Raw genomic sequence first — 15,882 nt, forward strand, 5'->3', positions numbered from 1 at the left:
CAGCAGTATGTGGACCTTTGGTAGCCAAGGCCCGTTCACTGAAACTACTGCAGCCTGTTCGAACACGAGATCTGCAGGAGAGGCTGTGCCTCGAAAAAAAACTAAAGCTCCGCCCACGCAGAAGATGCCGTGCCAACGACCCTTTCTGCTAATATACTGCACAGTAGTTGTCCCCCCCCCCCCCCCCCCCCCAGAAAAAAAAAGAAGAAAAAAAAGCAGGGCTTTTGTTCTTACCGCAAAAAACAACTGTGGATCACCGAACGTTCCCTCTATATATACCTAAATGTAGCGCTAGAGGCCCGAACGAGACTTTAAAGTTTCAGAAGTTATCCAAAAGTTAAAAGTAAGTTTCTGAAAATACCAACGGGAAAATGGCGGTTCAAGGTGCGGAATCCTCGAATGCATGCAGCTGAACGGCTCCAGTTACCGAGAATGAATCCAATTTTTACTCGAAGAAGGGAAGACTCTTTTCGAAAAGTATTCGTAGTAAATCTTATATTACCATTAAAAAAAGTTATCTGAACATCTTTATTTTCTCGATGAAATATATTTGCAGGTATATTCCAATAAAAATTTTCAGAAAATGATTTCAAACTTTTGACTAGGATAAGGGATGGTTCACTTTGTGATCTTGATCGGACTGCTAGCGCTGGGATAGAGAATGAGCGTTCAGCCGTACGCGGCTTTTTTTGCGGTAAAAATAGCAAACAAAAAAACTTTGTAATGCTTTTTGGGGGCACACGTGTAACGCTTTTTGGGGGGCACACGCTGTAAATTCAAGACACCGTTGAGCTAACGACCACTCCACAGATTACGTGTGATATTAATTTGCGAGAAAACTGTGTGTTTATAGACGCGCATGTTTCGCCGTGTTTTGTTCTGTGACGCCAGAAGAATTGTGAGATCTCATTGGGGAGTGTAGCGGTGCCATTTTTCTTCTGGAAGTTGGCGGCGGAGCTTTCTCGACAAATCCAAGGTCGCGGCAGATTAAAGTGGCAAAACCACGGCTGTTTCGGTCACAACCTCGGGTGCCCGCCGGCGGGCACCCGACCAAAAACAGCTGTGGTTTTGCTCAACGTTGGGGGCGTGTCTCTTCACATTTGTGGCTTCACCCCTGGTGGCGTCATGCCACCTTCGGAAGCTTCCTACCTCCACCTATACCGCTAATACATCATGTTCAAAGGTGCGCATGCCATCTAGATAGCTTCTGCGCCAATTATCTGATTCCGCCATTGTTTGCAGGCTGAGCATATATACTTTTTAAGCATATATATTGGGCACAATGGTTGCGTCAGACTTCGGCGTAAACTCGGGTCCAATCAGACGCACCGTGCCCCAGAAACGACACGAACAGCAACATTTGAGCGAATCGCGCCGTTTTAGCGAATAACGGGGGCGCGTGTTAACCCACGGTCTGCGGCGGCTCAAAATGGGAACCCACTTGGCCCACCCGAAAACGCCGCTTTGCGGCGTCCGACTATTCGCTAAAGTGTCATTCAGTGAAATGTGGGCGTTCACTAAAACGTCATTCAATCAAGTGAGTGCCTTCCCCCAGAAACGGCGAGTCCCAGTGTTGCTTTAATTTGCGCTTTGGGAGGAAATTGAGCCCCTTAGTGATGCATGGTTGAAGCTTCAATTGTTTGAACACAGCATTCATATAAGATTTTCCGGGGAGAGAATGGATTCACAAATGAATGTGTTATACGTAGCCTTGTGTTCCAGCATACAAGGTGAAGATACAGCGGGCCAGACGATCAGGCAACGAGAGTCGGCGACCAAGTGAAATCCCAAGTTCCCGGAGAACGCGAACAGCTGAGTCGAGACTAGTGGCGTATATCTTCTCCTTCTTCTCCGTCTCGATAAAGGACGAGGTGATTCTCCCCTTCTCTGTTTCCCAGCGTGTCAGACAGCGACATCCGAATCTCCCTTCGCGGAACTAGCGAGTCACTCCTCGAGCGGCGTGGCCGGACAGCGGTGACCCACTCCAGATATCGGGACGAGGGGACGATAAGGAAATGGCCTCAACGGAGAGTTGAACGTCGCAATCCGTCGCCGTCTGACGTGCCTCTGACGCAACTGGCCGGTCGCGACGACCCGGGTCTGACCGCCAGAAGCCTCTTATCGGGCTTCCAGGGGTTACCCCCTTCAGGCACTCCAGGCGATAGACGAGTCTTCCAGCAGGGTACCGGACATTTCATCGAACGCCCTTTCATCGAATCGCTCGGCGCCGTTTCATGGAATTTCACTTCACCGAATTTTGGAGCATTATAGAGCGTTTGAAATCATTTACTCTCTCTTCTGAGTTGTTTTCACGCTGCTGTCGAATCACCAGAAAGAAAATTACTATCCTCGTCATTATTTCACCAAAAGTTTAGATACTGGATCATGGAACATAACAAAGCTTGAGTGGGAAGTAATTAGTGTTTTCTGTGTTCAGGTACGATAAGCAACTGTACATACTTTGTTTCCTATTTGGTCACGAATAGAAGGTAGTAGGTCCGGAAAGGACTAACTATAGTCCGTTGCAACCTAAGAACGAAGGGCAAGGGTAAGACGGGCCGGGGAGGAGGAAGCAGACGGAACTCTGGAGAAGGGAGGCGAAAACCTCCTTCTCTCTTTAGTGTTCCGCCTGCTTCCTCCTCCCCGGCCCGTCTTACGCTCGCCCTTCGTTCTTAGGTTGCAACGGACTCAGCGCCTTTTTTTATTTGTCTATTTACTTGAGTTTTCATTCTGTTTTACGATAATCTATAGTCTTCTTTCTAAGCACAAAGGTTGAAAGTCGGTAAATCCACGGTTCTGGCGATGACGAAGAATCAACAAAGACACGCCTTTTTTTCTGTTTCATGCGACCTGGATGCATGTCATTGCTTCAAGGACGGCTTTGTACTTGAAATAGATTACGTCTCTTAAAGAATGTGGATACACCTTTGAAGGGACATACCTTCATCACTGCGCCCGATGACTACAGGTTACATAAAACGTGAAGGCATTCACATTTATTAATGGCCACAGTAGCGGTCACAAGTCATCAGTTACTACGAAGAAAAAAAGGTGCAGCGGATATAATAAAGTGTCTTACTATTAGAGAGCTTTCGTGAATCGTTTCCGCCGTCGCGCAATCCGCTACGATACCCGGCACTCTACAGTCAAGGCCATCGGCGCGCAGGCGCAGTAGCGCCTTCTTCGTTGCGGAGGGCTTAGCGGAGGGGGAAACGCGATCTACGAAATTTTCTGTAGGAAAAGGAAGGTCTGCTATCTTCCGGTTTTAAAAGGCTACTATTTCCCAGATCAAAACATTCTACCGCTTAATTCGGCGGTGTTCGATGAAACGGTTTCGAAGAAACGGTGTTCGATGTAATGGCTTTCGATAAAATGGCGTTCGATGAGGCGTCTTCGATGAAACTGCGTTCGATGAAATGTCCGGACCCACTTCTAACCCGCTTCCGGGGGAGAGCAGCTCGTGCAAGTGTTTCGCTCGTCGCTATACACCGTGGCGTGTGTCTCGGCCCTGTCCGAATCAGCTCGAGGCTCGTTACAAGACGCCATGTTTGTTTTTTGCGACAGCTTGGCGGTTAGTCTCGGCATCGATCCAGACGCCGGTGAAATACTGTTTCTCGTGGGGAGTGGCATAGGACGAGTGGCGACGGCTTCGGGGAACGACGGACCCCGCCACTGGCACATTTAGGTGATTGCCACGAGAAGGTCGATCGACAGAGAGGCCAGATGTCGGGAGCACGTGGGTTGTTTCTGCACTTTATTCCGTTTTTGTGGATATGCCGGTACTATATATATTCCTCGAGAATGCGGATTAGGATTTGGGTCCTGGGCAAGAAATCTGTCGGTCACTAACTTCGGACTTCATATCGGCATACAATCTAAGTAAACGTTAGTCTTTTTCTTTTCCTTTTTTTTTTTTTTTTTGTTCGCGAAGGTTTTTATTTTTTGGCTGCTTGCCACTGATAACAGAATGCTTGTGGGTGGCAATTAAAGGGATGCTGAACCAAACATTTCAGTATCTCTAATAAGTGGCGCACTATCTTTCCATGAGTCAGCAGCCGCGGTTGTGCGCACGCACACGCAACGAAATTGACGTCATCATATCCCCCATTCGCGGTTAATAAGCTTGAATGGGGGATATGATGACGTCAATTTCGTTGTGTGTGCTCGCGCACACCGGCTGCTGCTGACTCATGGAAAGATAGTGCGCCACTTATTATAGACGCTGAAATGTTAGGTTCAGCGTCCCTTTAACGCGCCACAGAATGCTGGCTCATGCCGCGTCTGTGACTTTGACCTGACCCACGTGGCTCCGCGAGCTAAGTTGGTTAAGGCCCGTTCACACAGTTGCGTTCGGAGCGACCACGTATACGCTTACGAACGAATGCAACCGGTTGGAACGACGCGTTACCATAGCAACGAAGTGCCAAACGGTCGTTTCGTTCGCGTTCGTTCACAACGCAAGGAGTTGAGCCGGGCTGAACTTTTTCGTTACGTTCGGGAACGACTGCAACGACAGACCAATCACAGGTCGAGGAGAGCTCGGTCGCGCGGGCTGTATGCCGGTCGTGCCAGGCTCCTTCTATCTGCAAAAAACATGGCATTGGTGGTGATCGTCGATGTGGACGGCGTGGTGGAAGCTCATCGTTCCCCGTAAAGGCGCTATCTTTGACTGTGAATTTTCGTCGTGTGTCGTTATGATAACCCAGCAAGCACGTACAGAATGGAACATCCACCTACTCGTGCGGCGATGTCGTGGCGGCACTCTCAAGACAGCAGAAACGCCCGTGCCGTCGTGTTTCTTTACTTCGACTACAGCGGTGCTTTCTAAGCATTTGTGTCCTCGAACATCGCCCGGATTTCTTTTTTGGCACATTCCATGCGTGTGCTCAAGTTCAAGGTATTACTGGTGCGTACTGTACAAAGGATCCGAATTTTGACGCGTTTTCATCACGCGAGAAAGGTGATTAGTGTTTGCAATCCTGAACGCTCGCAACGTCTCGCAACGCCTATCTGATCACGAAATTATATTTCTACGTTGCTCTATCGCTGCTAAGATTACATCGTCTTTTATGATCGTAGAAAATTCGTGCGGCGAGATTTCTAGTGTTGGCAAAGTCGTGTATTAAAGTCGTGATCGTGCAAGACGGCGTACTGCATCTTTTTTTTCTTTTTTTTTTTTTTTAATGCACTACCCTGCAAGCGTATTCTGAAAAATGAAGTTTGTGGTCATAGAAGACGGTCTATCTATTTTCTGTTACGCAAGCGAGAGGCAGCGCGTCCCCTTCTTTTTAGAGGCACTGCTGAAACAGCTGACGGCGGCGGAGAAGCGGTCGCCGTGCTGCCGACGCACTGCGCTTGTTGCAGGAGTGTACGCGCGGCGGAGAGCGGTCGCTCCGGTCACAACAGACGCATTCGTGGATAACGGGTTCGTTTCAGATGTCTAAACCAGCCTTTACACAGCTATTGTAGGCGCAGAGCAGATCTTCGTGACTGTATGCCGTAGCCGAAACCTCCGGCTGCTCCGGTGAGGACGATGGACCTCGCGTCGGGCAGGAAACCGTCCGCCATGTTTGTAAGCGTATAGCTGGGTTGCTTACTATTGGCTAGGAGCAAGAGCTGAAGCTCGTTTCTCATTGGCTGTTGATTCGTGTGGTTGCATGCGGTTGCATGTGTGTGTACACGTCGCGTACAGTTGTCGTTGAAGTCGCAGCGGTTGCATTCATTCGTAAGCATAGTGGTCGTTCCGAACGCAAATGTGTGAACGGGCCTTTAGTTTGCCGTTCTACTGCGTCTTTCACTCATTATAAACGGCGTGGACATCGCGTCTATCAAAGGAACCGCGCTGTGCTCGTTAACCAAAAGGCAAAGAGCGCTTCTAACCTTAAAAAAAAAAGATAATAATAATAATAATAATAAAGGGGGGGGCAAGAACGTAGAATAGCCAATATCCGAAAGTTGCGCTGAGATCCACATGTCCGCAGTAGAGTACAATTTTTTTTTTCGTAGAAGTATATGGTGGATTATTCGTTATACAACGGGAAGTCCGTCTGCTTCGAAATATTGGGCAACGTTGCGCAAGTGAATCGCGAGTAGACCTTCTGCAAAAATCCCACAAGGCTGCGCGCGGAGAGCGCGAGGAATGAGGGGAGTGCCCTGTATGCTCTTTGCTCCCGGAACATGTGACATGAAAGGGAGCGCGGGAGAGAGAAAGAGACAGCGTAGACGAGTTGCTTGCGCCCACGCCCGCTCGCCTGCGTGCATGCATGCATGTGTAAGAAACAACCATTTTGATTTTTTTTTTTTTAATTTTACAACTCAGCCATAGCATGTACCCAGCAACCCTTCCGGTGCCAGGGAGGGCGCTGCATGCTGCCCGATTCGCAAAAAATCTACAAATGTGTTTGTGCGCGCATCAGCGAGCGGCGGCTTCACACTTTCCGTGTGCTTGGGCGCGAAGCCCTGCAGAGTCCGACGTTCTGGGTCGTAGTACGAGCGCGTCAGGTTGCAGCAGAGCTGTCCGTATACGGTGACATTCGAGAGCACATACGGCGGAAACGATTTATGAGGGGACCGAAGATGGCTTCCACATCCGGGCGACAGCTGAGACGCGCCGGCAGTCATACGACGCCCTGAGTCGAGCCATCGCACTATGCCTGATTCTGCTGTCCTCTTGTTTGTTCTTTCCCCCCCCCCCCCCCCCTCGATGCTGCCGCGTGAGTCGGTATCACTAACGTCACTGAGGTATCGCCAGGCCCGATCCGTTTAGACGTTCAGAGGAAAAACAAAAAGTTAAAGGTGCAGAATCGTTTCTTGTTCATCGCACAATGCTATGCGGAGGGCAAGTTCGTCTGCTCCTTGCGCAGGGGGTAGCGGTGACGTCAGAACGCCGAGCCCTGATTGGCTGATCGAGCCCCCCTATCTGAGCGTCGTCTGCTTCTTTGCAACGTCGTCTGCTCGCAACGTCGTCTGCGTCTTTCTTACCTTTCCTGCGACTTTCGGAAGTGCAGAGGCCAGATTCACGAAACGATCTTACGCCAAAAATGTGCGTAAAGTATTCACGAAACGAAATTTTCGTAAGTTTTGCGCAGGTTACGGCGAAATCCTACGACAGCTCCGAAGCTGTCTTACGCACTTCTTACGATCAAGTCAGCATGGCCGACAGCGTCGCGGTCGCGACGACCCACGGACGTTTATTTTTCTACGTGAGCTTCTCACGCGTCCTGACTTCAAGCAGCAAAAAAAAAAAAAGTGAAAATTACTTGAAACAGAGCACGACGAGCAAGAACGCTGGATCCACAGACACCGGGGAAAAGCTCCAACGGCGACGATTCCACCGAACGCGACCAAACGAGCTGGGCAGTTAGGCCTAGCAGGCACTCCGCGACTCGGCGACCGTCTGCCCACGACCGGCTGACGTGCTGAATGGAATATGCCCGCGCGACCCTTGTGAACCCTTCCCGTGTTATACTTTGATCGCTGACCTCAATTTTAGATTAAGAGGTCAATTTCTTCCTCTTGTTATCTCCTTGTTTCCCGAGGCAACGGTGACTCTCGCCGGTGAAAAAGCGGCGAATCTCCGACAGACGCAGGAAAGGTAAAGCAGCCATCGCTTTGACTAGCAGACGTAAAGCAGACGACGTTAACTGCGCCAACCCGCCGGCGCCGTTAAAGAGTGAGGGGTCTCGCCGCACACGAATGGAGGTAAAAAGTATTTGGGAGGGAACTTGCGGACACTAAGCAAACAAACCTCGGCGCCCCGGGACACCTCGCCAGTGAGTCCCTTGACTTCCCTCCTTGATGCGCGTCTGCTAGTTGTTAGACGAAAACAACGTACCGCTCAAGTTATTTCGTCTGCCCTCCCTTAAAGGCCAAGTCGAGTTCGCTCCGAAAGTCGCAGGAAAGGTAAGAAAGACACAGCCGATGTTGCGAGCAGACGACGTTGCAAAGGAGCAGACGACGCTCAATAGGGGGTCGCGATCAGCCAATCAGGACTCGACGTTCTAACGTCACCGCTACTTCCTTTCTCATGCGCAGAAGACGAAAATGAGCCCACTTGCGAGGCGTATACTCCCGTTTCAGCTTACCTGGGCAAACTGCAAATGCTACGACTGGCGTGAGGCAACCGTGACAACGTACTGTTAGAATACAGCACCTCTGTGGAGAGCTGTCACGTGTGGCGTTCCGTCGCACGGATAAGCTTTTGCCCTTTTGCTTCGTTATAACTTTCTCGACAGAGGGTGGCCTAATTCGCTGAATCCATTTCGTTTTAGCTGACACGAGCACACTTATTTCTTCGCAGCGTTTAATCTCACCTTTTCCCTTGTACGGAACAAACAAGCGGATACACCTAAAATACACTTAGTAGAGGACGACAAGTATCAGACCGAAACCCGGCGAGCTGTTCAACGTTCCATCTATGGAGAGGCGCTACTTCACTGGGCATATCTCAAGGCCCCGGTCTGAAAAGCCTTCGATTAAAATGGTGAGGAACAGGCCGTTTCCCACATCTGCGTCTGTCTAAAACCGACTGCGTTGCAACCGCCGACGACGAGAGTACACTGGGAGAACACACTGGCGCTATTAATCAGGAAACCATAGAATGCTTCCGATTTGGGTACAACTTTTATTAAAGGGCAACTCCGCTTGATTTTGGAAATTTCGAGATAGTGGGTGATATAAACGTGAAAAGTACTTCAAAACAACCCTAGACCGTTTGTCTCATTAAAAGCAAAACATTCTTCGTGCGATCTTGTTATTTACCACAATCGCAAACCGAAACTGAAACTTCGGCACAGCCGGGCAACATTGTACTCTCAACGTCAGTTGCATACGCACCCACGTGGAATACAAGGGGTCACGTGATCTACTAGCGGTAACCCAAGAAAGACGCGGATGCGAGGGGAAGGGCGAGGAGGGAGGAGGGAGGGCGGGCCTAGCCGCGGCGGCGAACAGGCAACGCAAGCAGCAACGAAGCAGGCTATGCAGGCGGCAACCCAGGCGGCTAGTCGGTTGGCACCGGTTGGCAGGTGTGTCAGCAAAACTCATCCCCGTACAACTCTCTCTTCCCCTTTTTGTTTCTTTTGTTCTCGTTCATTTTATTTTTTTGTCTGTCTCGCTTACTCATTTCTATTGTAGTAGGCTCGCCTCTTTGCTTGCTCAAACGTGGAGCGCGTCCGTAGCGCCGCCCGGTAAGCTCTCCCTGGAAAAGAAAATACCAAGAAAAAAAAAACTGCGTATGCAACAGACGTCAGCCACAACGGAAATACAACGTTAGCTGCGCCGCACGTCGCCCGCTAAATTAGCGGATTTTGGTGACTTCGCGCCTCTCAGTTTTTGTCGGCCGGTTTAGTGATCTTTTAGGCGGTATTACGTTATAATATTTGACATTCGGTCTCTCTAGATGACACTAAAGAGAGTCGCAGTGTTTGGTAACAACCGAGAATGAAGCGGAGTTTCCCTTTAAATGTTTCAGTGTTTTCGAGATCGTATCTACGTACTACACATAGAAAAAAGAAAGGGCGCTCATAATATCGCTATTTTTATTCCAAACCAGCAATAAACCGATGATGCGCAGAAAAGTAGGAAATGTGCGCAGATCGTAAGTGTTTTAAAGCTACCGATAGATGGCGGCAATGTGTTCCGCAGTCTAAGGTAGTGACTGTATAGACCTTTCCAGCGGTAGTCTCGAACGAAGCGATTTACAGCGCGCGTTTATGGTTTTGAGAGGGTACGTCAGTGTTGCCCGACTGCGCTGGGCTGTGGGTTTTCTAGTCAGTGGGCTGCGGCAGCCTGCGTAGGCGCACTTCCGGACGTTGTTGGCGGCTACATTGCCGCGTTCTATTTTTTATTTTGTGTTCTATGGCGAATAGAATTTCTCGGGGTTTTTAAGAATGCATTGTACTTTTTTTGGGAACAAAAACAAAGGAATGAAAGCCGTTTCGGTGAGTCCGTGCGCGACAAAACAAATGCAACTGGAATGTTTGTTTCATATTATGTTGATCTCTTTACGGCGCCATACACTCAGCCGTGACAATCTTCAAAGGTCTTACGTTGAAAATAGTTGACTATAGACCTTTCCAGCGGCAGTCTCGAACGAAGCGATTTACAGCGCGCGTCCCTGGTTTTGAGAGTGTACGTCAGTGTTGCCCGACTGCGCTGAGCTGTGGAGTTTCTCGTCAGTGGCCTGTGGCAGCCTGCGTAGGCGGAATTCCGGACGCTGGCAGCGGCTGAATTGCCGATGAAAGCTGTTTTGGTGAATGAAAGCTGTTTTGGTGAGTCCGCGCGACAGAACAAATGCAACTGGAATGTTTGTTTCATTTTATGTTCATCGTTTTACGGCACCGTACACTCAGCCGTGTCAATCTATATAGGTCAAAATATTTGACCACACAGGATATCCGAACTGCATGGATATTCCCCGCCCACAACATCAAATTCAATGTCTCATCAATCGAACAACATATATTGTACGTACCCCACGGTGCCGCGTTATCCGAACAGGATTTGAGAAAAGTCTCAAATAACACAGCGTGTTAATATACAGTGTCGACGATAGTCACTTCACGACGATCGGACGCAATCCGGCGTGTTTTGAAGAACATGTAGAAGAGAGCAGCTTTTTTGCACAGCTTCAAAGCAAATGAACGAACGTGTCTATTCTGTCCCCACACCCCAGACCCGACCTATCAGCTATTTTTCGCGAAGACCCGGAACACAGCCGGGAAGGCTTTTTTGAGATTATCTCAACGGAAATAATCCTTCAAGAACGTCGAACTGCCAGTGTCGCGGGCTGCTTGACGTTCGCTCTCTTCGTTCGTTTCCTGCGGAGGCCGAGCAGGCTACGAGCCCTGGTTCTCACAGTGGAAGATAACATACAAAGGGTAAGCATCCTAAACAGGCGAATAAAGTAAAAACTTCTAAGAAAAGCCGGCGAACTCCGAATTTAAAATGCAGGTGGGGAGTCACGCCGACCAGGTTTCCACAGCTCAGGCGGGTGCCAGAAATTTCTGGCTGATAGGGGTCGCTCGATTCGCAAAATGGCGGCGGCCAGAGCGCTCTTTTTGCAAACGTCTTCTTTACTCCCGTCCAGAGCCATTGCTCCCCTCGTAAGCGGTCGCATCGCAGTCGATCACAGTCAAACGCAAATGTGCGACCCATCAAGGCGACGCACTTTCGCCTTGCAACGATTATCTTTTACCACGTCGTTCCATTGTGTCTCTTCCTTCGTTTTTCGCACCGACTGTTCTCTCGACAATATTCCCGAATCGAGGGCAGGTCGTAAAGCTAATATACCAAGAGTCAAATTTAGGGGTTTTACTTGCGAAACCTATAGGCCAAACAAACAACTGGCATCTCCTAGCGGAGGACAGGGGATTGCCTGGGGATCGTTTGACGCGCAACCGAAATCTCGGTTACACCGCGGCGTCTTCTCCGCGCAGTATGCCACCGTCAGATGCCGGGCACCTCAGTCGGGATTCGAACCCGCCACCTGGGGATCCGACGATTTGCCTCGGAGCCACCGGGGCCGAAAAGCTAATATTGCTAGACGTCGATGGCGACGGAACCCGGAAGCCCACGGATGTTCGTCCGACCTTGGCAAGCCCTCGAAAGCGCACCGCAACCTTTCCACCAGGCGGGAAGGGGAGACGGTCGCGCCAAAGCATTAGCTGACGCCACGCGGTTGCCGGATAATCGACCCAGCGGACAATTAGGTCGAGAAAATGAAGCGTCGGGCGCACGCAAGCACCGCTCGCAAGCAAGCGACGGCCACGCCAAAACTCTGGGGAAGACGAAAGGGTAAAACAAAGTTGAGCCGACAATCAGATGTATCGTATTCCCTCGTGATAGTCCCAATCGGAAGGAAGGCTTTTGTCGGGCCAGCGCGGTTTCCACTTTCAACGCCGGGTAATATAATGCTTGCGCACTTTAGTGAAAGCTGTTTTTCTTTTTTTTTTTCTATACAGGAAATAATACCCCCCCCCCCCCCCTAACAAACGTACACAGATACGCAAATCCGAGTTCCACTCTTCCAACCTACGCCCCATGCAATCGCTGCGTGGTTACAATAGTCGCATGGTATCCCCGCACCGACACGTGCATGAGTCGTGAGAGCGGACGGGGACGGTTCGCTTTGGCGTGAGGAAAAACGTTCTCGCACGAGAATACCTCTCCATGGCGTCCTGACTGGTGCCCCATGCTTTCAACGCACGAGCGAATGACGTTTTAGCGAACAGCGACGTTTTAGCGAATAACGGGGGTGCGTGTTATCCCTCTCCGCAGGTACGTAGCCAGGGGGGGGGGGGGGGGGGGAGCGCCCCCCCCCCCCCCCGAAATCTTCCATTTTGCTGGGGCCTACTCTCCCCCCTCCCCCTTATACAGCATTTTGTCATGGGCGCCCCCCCCCCCCCCCCCCCCGAAAGAAAATCCTGACTACGTGCCTGCCTCTCCCCCACCAAAAAAAAAAAAAAAAAAGTTAGCCCATTTGGTTTACCCATAAACACCGCTTCGCGGCGGCCGACTATTTGCTAAAGTGTCATTCGGTGAAAGAAACGTCGGCGTTCGCTAAAACGTCATTCGATCAAGCGAGTGTCTCCCTGCGTTCAAGTACGTGCAGCACCCGCGTGGAGGCGGCTTTGGCCATAGCCTCCTCTATGCAGACAAAGCCTGGCAGATCGCCACGAGACACGGCCACCGAAATTGAAAAGGTAAGAGCGGCAGACAACGGATGAGAAGAGAGTCTAACCGCTCATTCACACTGGAAGCGGATCCGCGTTCGCAAAGCGGTTGCGAACGCGGTTGTATAAAGATCCAGTACAATTGCACGCGCACTCGATGACATCAGGTGCGCGTGCAATTGTACTGGATCTTTATACAACCGCGTTCGCAACCGCTTTGCGAACGCGGATCCGCTTCCAGTGTGAATGAGCGGTAAGGGGAGAGTCTAGAGTTTAGGAGAGTCAGGTGACGGACGCCCCGCTGCGGCGAGACGCCGAAACACACTTCTCCCGAGCGATGGAATGTCCGCTCGTGCTCCTCGCGTAGCTCGCGCTACCGCTTCTCTTCTCGTCGGGTGTGAAAACCATGTTTTGGGGCCTCGCCACTGCAAAAGCTGTGCGCTGAATACCAGGTTCCCCGAGAAACGCTCTCTGCTACCAGATCCTCGCGCTCCAAATCTGCGACCGGGCACTCCATGGCTCCGTCGTCGAACTGCCAGGCTTTGTGAGTACAGAGGAGGCTATGCAGGGTCGAACAGAAGGCGTGAGTCACGGTGACACAACGCGAGGTTAGATAGGAGCAGTTGACGTGTCTATCGTCCCAGTGACGCGTCACGTCGAGATATGGAGTAAAAGGAACGCTTGTGCAGGAAATATTGAGCAAGCTCTGACATTCTGGTCAAATGGCGCACACACGAGAGGGACGGAAACGAGCGAGGGAAAACATACGTGCATAGAAAAAAAAAAAAAAGAAAAAAACAACACAAGTTTAGCCAAAAGGAAACTCAAAGACCTGTGATGACTGCCAAGAGGGTGTCGAATAAAATGGACTAGGTCAAAATGGCTCGGTCTAAAGTGATTCGAACTGCAAACCAAGAAAAAAGAATCGTACAGAGTGATTGTTTTCTTTTTTTTAGTCATCCTAGAAAATCGCTGCGCCGAATATTAAAAAAAACAAAAAACAAAAAAAAAAAACGCACGTTTATTGCATATTTTATTGCATTCCAACAATGTCTGATTATCTTGCAGAGTCTTCTCCTTCGATCGAGCCACTTTAATCTCTTCCATCGTCGACAGGTAGCTCAAACGTCTCTAATGCGGCCGATACCTGGCGATACACTCCCGAAGTCTGCAATTCATTTAGACGACACCAGTGTTCAGAAAATTACGAAGTTCGCTTTTAGTTTCAAATAAATAAATTGTAGGAGCTGATGCTGAACTGACGAACAGGAGTATATACACACCGCGCTTCGCGGCTTCCCAAGGGACAGCCAACCTCAGTCAAATGGGGAACAGATTAATCGCAGCCAGTTTCTACGCAATATCAATTTCCACCGGCAATCATCGCCGGGGAAGGAAAGCGCGCATTTCCCGAAATGACTCTGTAGAGGCACTAAATTCTCTCACAAGCTGAACGAACGAGAAGCAGGCACAACGACATATAGATTGTATGCATGCTGCTAAACAACATGCATTCCACATCACAATGTTTTTTTTCTTTTGCTTAAGATAAACAGGATAAGTGGGGTTTGTTTCAAGCATGCGCTGTGAACCGCGCGCCAATATCGGACGCTTAGCGAGCATTACCTCTAATTACACTGTTTCTGGTATAACTGCTCGTCTTATATTTGTGTATTCTTTCTCGTCTACTTGGCCCGACTACTAGACTGAGGTATGTTTAAAAATATCAATGAGCTTTAATGGCGAAAAACTTTGGAACAAAAATATTTTGCCAAATGCTTTCTCCTTTCTACATGTTCAATTTGCATCAAGTACAAGCAATCGACTTAAAAGATTAAAAAAAAAAGGAAGGCAAAGTTTTATATTCAAATGAGGTGAACATGATTTATTGAATATACCTTTTGAAACTGGATGTTAAGAAATTTTCCGGTCCTGAAAAGGTTCCAAACTAATTTTTATTAAAGTATGCTGAATGGGCCTGAAAGCACTTGCTCGTTTTGTTTTTAAAATCACTGTGCCAGGGTCAAATTCCCGACAACTAGAGAACTGCCAAAGTCAGGCAATTAAAAAAAAAAAAAAAAAAAAAAAAAACGGAAACAGGTAGTGTCAGCTTCAACTGCCCGCAAACGTTTTGAACACATAATACATAATAATTTATCAGAATTTCTAGACGAGTACAATATCTTAACTGATCATTAGCATGAATTCAGGAAAGGTTCATCAGCATGCGCTCAATTAGTTGAAACCTTTCACGACTTCTCCTCGGATATAAACAATAAACAAATTGACGCTATTTTTATGGAATTTTTGAAAGAATTTGACAAGGTTTTTCATAAAAGTTATTGTACAAATTAAAGAAAAAATAAAATATGTCAAAACACATAGTTAGTCGGATGGATTTCAGCGCATCTTTCAACCGTCGACAATCGTAGTTTTTGGTGATCATTGTTCTGACATGCGTTCTGTTGACTCTGCCGTTCCCCGTGGCTTTGTACTGGGACCACTTCTTGTTATTTATCAATGACATTGTACAAGATGTGCCGGTGCAATTCAAGTTATATGCTGATGACTGTATCATCTACTCAGAAATGGGTTGTACTTCGAATCAGCGATTACAAAACAGGGCTTTTAAGAATATTGCGACATGGTGTACGGAGTAACAAATTACCATTAACTAAAAAAATGAGAAAAACCGGGGTTCATGAGAATTACTCACAAAAAAGTCAATTGAAATGTGTTTACAATACTAATAATATCTATCTATCTGAAGTAACATAATATAAATACATTCAACTGTGGATTACTCGTAATCTTACCTGGACAAAACAGATTTACTACGCAAGATCTAATGCTCTTATAACGTTGTTCTTTCATAAAACGGAAATAAAACTTTTTACCAATATTTTGCGTCTCCTTCATATAAAATTATAGTACTTCCAACGTTAGATTGGCTACCATGGGAATTAATTCGCTAAGATTAACATTATGACTTTTTATCGTGTGCAGGAAAAGGTCGCCCGCTTTATATATGACGACTTTGGACGTACTTCTAAAACTGAACCTTTAACCAGACCTAATTTACCATCTTTATTTCAAAGATATCAGCAGTATCGATTAAAATGCTTGTATCAAATGACTAATGGCCATTATAGGGTAGACCTGTCTGAACTTTATTCTTTGGATATGCTACTCGGCAAAAACATCACCT

The 15,882-nt window shown here is 48.4% G+C and overlaps 1 protein-coding gene across 1 annotated transcript in view; it reads right to left on the reverse strand.

The window, feature by feature from the left end:
* The window catches only part of LOC120849612 (glutamate synthase [NADH]), a 187,408-nt gene that overhangs the window by 170,145 nt on the left and 1,381 nt on the right, over nt 1-15,882 (reverse strand). The window lies entirely within an intron of this gene.

The sequence above is a fragment of the Ixodes scapularis genome, unplaced genomic scaffold, assembly GCF_016920785.2.
Source record: "Ixodes scapularis isolate PalLabHiFi unplaced genomic scaffold, ASM1692078v2 PGA_scaffold2__306_contigs__length_199485367, whole genome shotgun sequence".
Lineage (NCBI taxonomy): Eukaryota > Metazoa > Arthropoda > Arachnida > Ixodida > Ixodidae > Ixodes > Ixodes scapularis.